Source organism: Trichosurus vulpecula, chromosome 1, assembly GCF_011100635.1.
Source record: "Trichosurus vulpecula isolate mTriVul1 chromosome 1, mTriVul1.pri, whole genome shotgun sequence".
In the NCBI taxonomy this organism is placed as follows: domain Eukaryota; kingdom Metazoa; phylum Chordata; class Mammalia; order Diprotodontia; family Phalangeridae; genus Trichosurus; species Trichosurus vulpecula.
The window spans coordinates 544,015,657-544,024,990 of record NC_050573.1 but is presented as its reverse complement, the minus strand read 5'-3'; positions in this window follow the sequence as shown (position 1 = coordinate 544,024,990).

The window sequence follows — 9,334 nt, the reverse complement described above, 5'->3', positions numbered from 1 at the left end:
TAAAAGGAGGGTGAAAAATCACTAGGTACATCAGCTTTAGGGAAGTTTAATGAAAATGAGGGAGGCAAATACCCCAGGCCACTTATCATCCAATCTGTCTCTCCCAAAAAGGCCAAGGAAGCTATTTAGGCAGAACTGTTTGGAAAAGAGCTGTGTGTGTCAGTCCATCAATATAACCCTTTTCCACAGCTGCAGAGCAAGCACACTGTAGGGCTTTTGTTCTGGCCCTATTGCGATGGTCTGGGTGGAGGCATTTTTACAATAATGAAAATGACTGAAGAGAAGGAAGAAAAAAACCATCTGGGCATTGCTAGAGCAATGAAGAAGAATGGAGTATTTTGAAAGGAATTAGTTTTCACTGACCCAGAAAATCGCTCAGCCTTCTTTTTACTAGAGCATATATTGTTGTCCTTCATATTTGATGAGCATATCATTAGGCATCTCATTGTCTGTGTCTAAAAATGTGAATGAAAAGACAAATATACAAGTGGCAGCTCTTCCCATTACAAGTTGCGTGAGGAGATACCACAAAATTTGTTACAAAGAAATTTCTGCTAAGTGAATCATGTTTTCCCTCTAACTTTAATTATAATGGAAGAAATTAGTTCCATTGGAAAGAAATAAACCCTAGATGTAATAGAATTATATTTTCAAATGCAATAGACTTTTAAAAATCATTCATTTAAAAGGAAGAACAACACTTTTCTGATGAAGCACTAAGCATGATTCCCTATATATTAACAGTGATAAGGGACTGATCAAAATAAGTGCCCAAATATAACAAAAATAATGCAAATTTCTGTTCTATTGTGTTACAGAGTCCTAACTATGAATTCTTTCACCGGAGGCAGATGAGTTGCAAGGAAGAAGAAAAAGAATGGAAATTGTGGCCTAAGAAACAATCTGCTCAGAATGAAGTTATGCCAGGAGAAGGGGTGGTTAATCTCCCAGAGAGCATGACCTTCATTTCTAAAGGGGTTGGAGTAGGAGGTAGGCCTTAATAGTAACAAGATTGTGGGGGGTGGCAACCCAGGGGGTTGGTGGAGGACCAAAGGTGAGGTGTCAGGACAATGGTTGGTGCTAGAAGTGTGTGGTCCCAGGGAAGAAGTACACCACCCCCCACCACCCTCCACACACACTATTGTCTGGATAAAAGTAAAGTCCCTTGGATATTAATCCTTGGGGCAAACCACCATTTGCCCCATTCTAGTTACAGTTCTGAATGCAGGACCAGTGACTGTGATGGCGTGCTGATCTTCAAAGCATTGTTCCTTGATGAGACAGCAACCACTAAAGTTTTAACAGCTCATCGAGATTTTCCAAAAAATCTCAAAATGCCCCAAATAAGTTTGACTTTGACTCTAATTCCCTTTTTTGAAAATCATCTCACCCTTACGAGCACTTTCCGGATATTTTTCTCGATGATAATCATTTTGTTGTTCAGTCATTTTCAGTTATGTCTAACTTTTTGTGGAGTTGGGGGTTTTCTTGGCAAAGATACTGATGTGGTTTACCATTTCCTTCTCCGACTCATTTTACAGATGAAAAAACTGAGGCAAACAGGATTAAGTGACTTGCCCAGAGTCACACATCTAGTAAATGTCTAAAGCCATATATATTTAGGTCCTTCTGACTCCAGGCCTGGCGTTCTATCTACTACAACACTTTAACTGCCCACTTAATTAAACTCCAATAATTATCTAATAATAAAGGGATAACAAGAATAATATAAAGATCTCAAATGATTTTGAGAAAGGAGTTGGTTGTGTTTAGACTAGGGTTTTAAAATATTTTTGATAAGAAAAATTTAATTAGAAGACCATGTTAACCATAAATGACAAAAAGTTTTGCATTTTTCAGGGAGGTGTTTGAAGCCTATTAGGATTCTGCTTAGTTTTAAATCCATCATTATCACATCCATATTAAAAACTAAGCTGAAATCAAACCATGGGGTTCTACTAGAAGTCATGTTAGATTCATCTCATGAAATTTTTCTCCAATGATATCAAAATGTAATTTTGACTCAATAAATATAAAATCTTTATTGTACATTAGTGAAAGATAAAGACTAATGGTTTAAGACTTGAATCTGAAGGCCTAATTACATTAATAGATGAAGACAATCGTTACAAATATATTGGTTTCCTCTAGGCAAGACATATAGAATATAAAGTTACTAAGGAAAAAAATCTGTACTTACATATGTCAAGAGAGTTACTGATATCTTGAAATCAACATTCAATGGGCAAAATGTTTTTAAAGCAAGTGGCTCCTATGCAATACCAATCTTAATGTATACTTTTTGAACCATAAAATAAACAATAACAGATTTGGAAACAAAAATCTATGCCATATTAATGAAACACAGAGTCTATGACCACAATGCAACTATAGAAAGATTAATATTTGATAATTGTTCTCAGAGCACATGAAAAACACATTTAAAAATCATTGAAATACTTTTAGAAAAAATAGACATCACTTGGATTTGTCTAATGTGATCAGAAGCGGTTTATCTTTGGATGTAGATTATGAAATGGCTGAGATTCAAGAATGAAATCAAAAGGCCCTCATGGATAGAACTCACATGAACTCTACCTAAAATATGTTGCTTTAAAAATGAATCAAACAAACAGCTGAGTCTTGATTATTGTTTATGGAAATAGAAGGAATTGGAAAGGCAGTTCTGTTTTAGTTCACTGCCACCAAATTCTCAAATAATCATGTTCCTGAACTTTGAAATTTCTTTATCTTATTATCATCTGTTTCATTCCACCTCTCCTTCTTCCTTGAATCCTCTAATCCTGTTTTCATCCTCATTTTGACCCCCAATCCCTCTACCCTCAGGCCATCACCCCCATATTGTATACTTTCCCCCTTTCCCCATTTTGATCCATTGGTAAGCCAGTTCAACTCTACATTGTCTACATCACTCAAGACCTTTGCCCTCTTTTCTTTCTTTTGTTTATACTGGAAAACTTTTTATTGTAGGAAGAGTGGGCTAGCTGGACACAGTTTAAATGATTCCAATTTTGTTGGCAACATCTAAAGCATCACAGTCTGGAGCAAGTTGGACATAGGCCTTCTTCTCTCCATCAGCCCAGATAAGTGTGTTGACTTTGGCCACATCAATGTCATACAGCTTCTTTACTGCCTGCTTGATCTGATGCTTGTTGGCCTTAATGTCTTCAATGAAGACTAGGGTGTTGTTGTCCTCAGTCTTCTTCATAGCAGACTCAGTGGTCAAGGGGAACTTAATGATGGCATAGTGATCAAGCTTGTTTCTCTGAAGGTATTTGGGCTGTCTTCGAAGTCTTAGTGTCTTGGGTTACTGAAAGATGGGGGATGTTTGGATCTTCTTCTATTGGTGGCTATGGACACTCTTTAACACCACCTTCTTGTCCTTCAAGGTCTTGTACTTGGCTTCTGTCTTGGGGGGGACAATGGCTTTCTTCTTTGCCTTTGGCAAATGTCCTTCTCATGAGCTTATAGAGCTCACCCTCTTTTCTTGAAGATTATGCCCTACCAGGCCTCAGCCTTTGATTATTCCCACCAACCATTACCTTCACTCCTACTCATATGCTTGCTAAATGAAGCTGGAGAAAATCACAAAACTGCCAAATGCATCCACTACAAATTTATATTAAATTATTGCAACTGGGCTCTCATGTCAACAAGGCAATCCTTTTACACTTCCATAATACCCTGGACTATTTCAATAGCCTGCTGGTGGGTCTCATCTCCCCCTGCTCCTGCACATCTTCCATTCAGCTGTCAAAGTAAACTTCTTAAAGCACAAATCTGACCATGTTACCCCCTACTCAATAAACTGCAATGGCTCCCTATTACTTCCAGCATCTAATATAAAATCTTTTGTTCAACTTTTAAAGTGCTTCATAACCTGGCTCCTTCCTCCCTTTCCAGTCTTGTTACACTTTACACCCCTCCACATAATCTAATATCTAGTGATATTTTATTAGTAGAAATGACAATGTTTGTGGTGGCAAAGAACCGGAAGATGAGGGGATGCCCATCAATTGGAGAATGGCTAAACCAGTTGTGGTCTATGATTGTGATGGCGTACTACTGTGCTATAAGAAAAGATAGCAGGTTGATTTTAGAAAAATATGGAAAGACCTGCGTGAAGTAATGAAGAGTGAAATGAACAGAACTTGAGAACATTGCATACTGTAATAGCAATATTGTTCTAAGAACAACTGTGAACGACTAAGTTATTCTGTGTATTATAAATACTAAAATCACAAAGGACTTGTGAAGGAAGATACTATCTACCTCCAGAGAAAGAACTGATAGAGAGAAGTATGCATATGGTTTTATATTTATACAGGTACACATATATACATACACATACACAAACATATATGTGTGTGTGTGTATACACACATACACATTCTGTGTTAAATGGTGTGTAGTGCAGAGTGGGGAGGGAGGGAAGGAGAAAGTTGTAAACTTAAATTGTAGCAAAAAAAAATTAAATTAAATTAATAAAAAGAAGAGGCATGAAATCTGTTTTACTGCTGCACCTAATGACCATGAGACTTTTCCATATGACTTGGAGTTTAAACCTTCTGCATGTGTTTTCTTCCCCATTGAAATATTGCTCCTTGATATAATTGTTTGCATATTATCTCCCTCATTAGTGGAGACATTAAAAAGTCATTGAGTGTGATCTTCTTGAGAGAAGGTACTGGTTTTTTTTTTCTTTGTTGGTTTTCTTTGTATCTCCAGCACTTACCACAATGCCTGGCACATAGTAGGTCTTAATAAATGCTTGTTGACTTGACTTGACCAAACATTAAAGAGGGGTTATCCTTAAGGAGCGCTGGCATAGTAAGCAATGCAGATAATAGTAAAAACTATGCAACACCTCACTGAAGGTGGCAAAACTTTAAGACTTACCAAGTATGCAACAAGAAATGTCTCGATAAACTCCAGTGGCAACCTAATGCCTTTATAATCAAAGATAATCACCTATGTTTGGTATTGAAAGACCTTCAAACCTTGTCCCCATCCCATCTTTCCAGCCTTATTCTACATTACTCTCCTCCACTCAATCTGTGGCCAAGTCAAAACAGCCCTTCTGGCTTCTCACTTCTCACCTCTTCCATATCTGTAGGTGTTCACTGTCTGTCCTTCATGCCTGGAATGGACTCCTCTTTTTACCTCTGTTTCTTGGCATCCCCAAGTTCCTTCATGATTAAGGTCAAACACCACCTGCTGCCTAAGAACTTTCCTGATGCCCCACCCCCACCGGCTGTACAGCTTCTCTCCTCCCATCAGCTCCTTATGTGTTTCGAATATACTTATTTGCAAGTTGCTTCCCCCAATTGAAATATAAACTCTTTGAGAGTAGGAAGTATTTTCCTTTTGAATTTTTATCCCTAGAACCTAGCATAGTGCTTGGCAAATGATAGACTTTTTTTGGAAGGGGCGAGGCAATTGGGATTAAGTGACTTGCCCAGGATCACACAGCTAGTGAGTATCTGAGGCCAGATTTGAACTCAGGTCTTCCTGACTTCAGGGCTACATAGTAGGCTCTTAATAAATTCTTATTGATTAGAGTGACCGATTGTTGGTTGATAAACTAACACGGCCAAAACTGCTACCCACAATCACCAAGGCAAAGCACTAATCCATAAAGATTTAAGAAAAATATTGTAAAATAGATGTCAGCTTACAGAATACTCATTATCGCAAAGGCGCATGGAATAAAAAGCTTTCAAAATACAGAATCCTGAAGAAAGAAGCCCAAACCACGTGGGAACAGGATAAGGTACACATCATGCCTTTTGTTCCGCCTCTTACTGGAATTGCTCTAAAGACGAATTTAGTGAGCCTCTGGAAGATGAGTTTTCATCCCAAGCCTTTCCTTCAATTACAAAAAAGGAGATATTTTTCTCTTTATCCTGCCATACAATCATTCAAAGAACTTTAAATGACAAACAATAGCAGGAAAACAACTTCTCCCAGGAATGTTTTTATCTGAATTACACCAAAAAAAGATACAAGGAAGTGACTTGAGTCATCTTCATGAATAATGACCAACTCCTCCACATCATCATCACTACCATTTCCACCATCACTGCATTATCATCTGTCCCCATCCCCATTCCATCCAGAACAATTTCTTTCTTTTATCAAGGAACCCTGGAATCTGATTAAAATGCCAAATATTTTTGGATGGATACAGAATAGATTGCAAAGGAAATGGACAACTTGAAGAAATTTTGTACATGTACATGAGTATACATATGTATATATATATATATACATATATATATATATACACACACATATGGGTGTTTATATGGAGAGAGAGAATGAGAGACAGAGAGACAGAAACAGAGGCAGAGAGAGACAGAGACAGAGAGAGAGGCTTATTTGGTATCATCTTTTCAAGTTGTCAATTCCCTTTACATACTTATGTATCTATGTTAGTAAGGCTATGTGGCTATTCATCCAATCCAGGATAACATTTCTTATCTAGTTTATTAGAACTTAGATATCCTTTTTATCTCATGATGTTATTATGAGATGCGAGTGAAATTATGTTTGTGAAAATTATATCAGAATTCTTATGTCACTTATTATTACTTTTATTAGAGAAAAAAGGTGGGCAGAGCTTTCTCATTGTTCATAATTTTGTAGGCACATGGTTGAAGGCGGAGGAGAAGGGGATATTGGCACCAAGCCTACCCCAAAACATCAGACAGACTCATTTAAAGTCACCCAGATAGTCAGTGGCATAGCTGGGATTCAAGCCCGGTTTCTGTGATTCCAAATTCAGGGCATTATCTACTGGGCCCTGGCTGACTTAAATGATGCTTTGTAGTTTAAAAGTGCTTTTCTGATGGTCTTGTGAGGGAAGGTCATGGATTTCGGATGGGAACAAATTTCTTAAGTTTGCCATCCACTAGTACCACAATTGAAACTTCTATGTCCGTCTGACTGTCTTTCTAGTCATTTATTTACTTTTTCATTCATTCGACAAGTATGGAAGAGTGGGAAGAGCAGGAGACTAGACTAGATGAATTCCAAATCTAGCCCCACCTTTCTATGGGGGCTTGGGCAAATCATTTCATCTATTAGAGGCAGTTAGGTGGTACAGTGGCTAGAATGTTAGACCTGGTGTCAGGAAAACCCGAGTTCAAATCCAGCCTCTGATGCTTCCTAGATGTGTGACCCTCAGCAGCTCATTTAACTGCTGCTTGCCTCGCTTTCCTTAATTGCAAAATGAGGATAATGCACTTACCTCAGATTGTCATTATTATTTGTTTTTCCTTCAGCCAATGACATCAGGAGGGCAATGCCTTATCTTGCAAATTAATTGGATTTAAGTGAGGCCGGGCTTTGCAAAGTCATTAGTCTCACTCTCTCCTCCCGAGTCATCTGAGTCCAGTGTAAAGATATAGGTCAGGACTGGAAGTGGCCCCAGATGCACTGGGAGACCTTGGCCTTTTTAAGCTTAGGGCTTTCCCAGGTCTCAGTTTGTGAGGCAACACCCACTCAGTGACTAAGGCTAGGTAAGAAATGAGGCAAAAAATGACCTAGTTTGCTTACTTAAAAAAAAAAAAAAGTCAATCTCAGAGGGGAAGACCCTCAGGGTTTCTGCCCAGAACAGAAACAATTTCAGTTTAAACTCACTCTGAGGTATCAAAACCCAAACAATGAGCAAGTAAGGCTTAGGCTGAAACCTATTATTGGCCAATCAGTGAGAGCTAGAGTGCTTTTGGTTTAAAGGAATAGTCAAATAGTTCCATTTGATCCCAATGGGTTCTATCAAAGCCTGGTTTTCCAGAGCTCTATTTCAAGAAATCCTAAATGAAACTACATGGGACAGAAGATTTAATTGTTCCAGGTTTTTCTTTTTGATAGAATAAATAAGTAGGGAAATGGAAAAAAATCTGTCCCCCAAACCTCAAGGTTTAAGTCATCAAAATTTATAATCCTTTGGGCAGAGTACCCACATGTAGTGTGGACAGAGGGAGAGAAGAAAGAAAAGAAGGAAGGAAGGAAGGAAAGATTGTTTGGAGGATCATATTTGATCATATTTGTAAATCATCTGGTACATACTAGGTGCTTAATAAATGCTTATTTCCTTTCTAAGTGTCAGTTTCCTCCTCAGTAAAGTGAAAAAGTTGTGCTAGCTGATCTCTTTAAAGATTTTTACTCCTCTATAATTCTATGACCACGAATTTAAACTTTTTTTTTTTCAATGAACCAAAATCCATTTTCTGTCCCTCCTACCTCCCACATTGGGGAAAAATAAATAAAACCCCTGTAACAAATATGCAGAGTCAAGCAAAACAAATCCCGGCTTTGACCACATCCAAAAAACCCAGTTTAATCTGTACCAAGTCTATAACTTCTCCATTCAGAGTTAGCTTGTTTCATGCTTCATTTCTGTGACAAAATATTAATTGAGTGCCTACTACATTCCAGGCACTGCTCTGGTATGTGCTCGTTGGCAGCCAGCTTTGGCCCAGAATGACCCCACATAAACATTTCTCCTTCCTAGATTCCTGCTAGACTCTCATCCTTGTCCTTAGAATCTCTCTACGGGCCTTAGCTGCTGCCCCAAAACCTGAGTGAGCAATATAGCTACACCCCTTTGACTTCTAGCCAGTGCGACCATAGAGTCTGAAAATGACCAAATAAATTCTGATCCAGAATTCACCAATTTGAGGCCATTTTTTGAACTTGACATTGAAATTTGTGGGAAGGAAAAGTAGAGAAGAGATTCTATCCTGAGAAATCTGTGGTAATATAGGGATAGTTGGGATGTTTGAGGGGCATCCTCTGGAATGGGTTACCTCCCAGCAACCCTGCACTTCCAGTATACCAGGCGTCTTGTGAACTACTGATGCAGGATAGTAGGCATCGAACTTTAGGACAGAGATGAATGAGAGATGAGTGGTGTATTGGTAAATTTTGAGTTGCCAAGGCAGCATAGCCACTATTTCTACGCATTTCCTCCTAAGGGGATTAGCACAGACTCTTAATTCCCATGTGCATGATGGGACACTCACTGCTAGCCCTACTCTCATTGTCTTTGGCTAGGGCAAGAAGAGATAGAGATCTTTCCCTATTGACTGCTCCCTTACATTACCTACTTTCTATCTCCATCTGCATTTTTATATATATCCATGTACCTGAGAAATGCAGAAGCTGCTGGTTACCTAACATCCCTGTTCCATGTGACTAATGTGCATCCTAATAGAGATTTGGGAAGAAGTTTTGACCCGGTAAAGAGAAATAAGATGTTGTTCCTCTTTCAACAGTAATCTAAGGGAAGAGTAGATATGAATCCGTT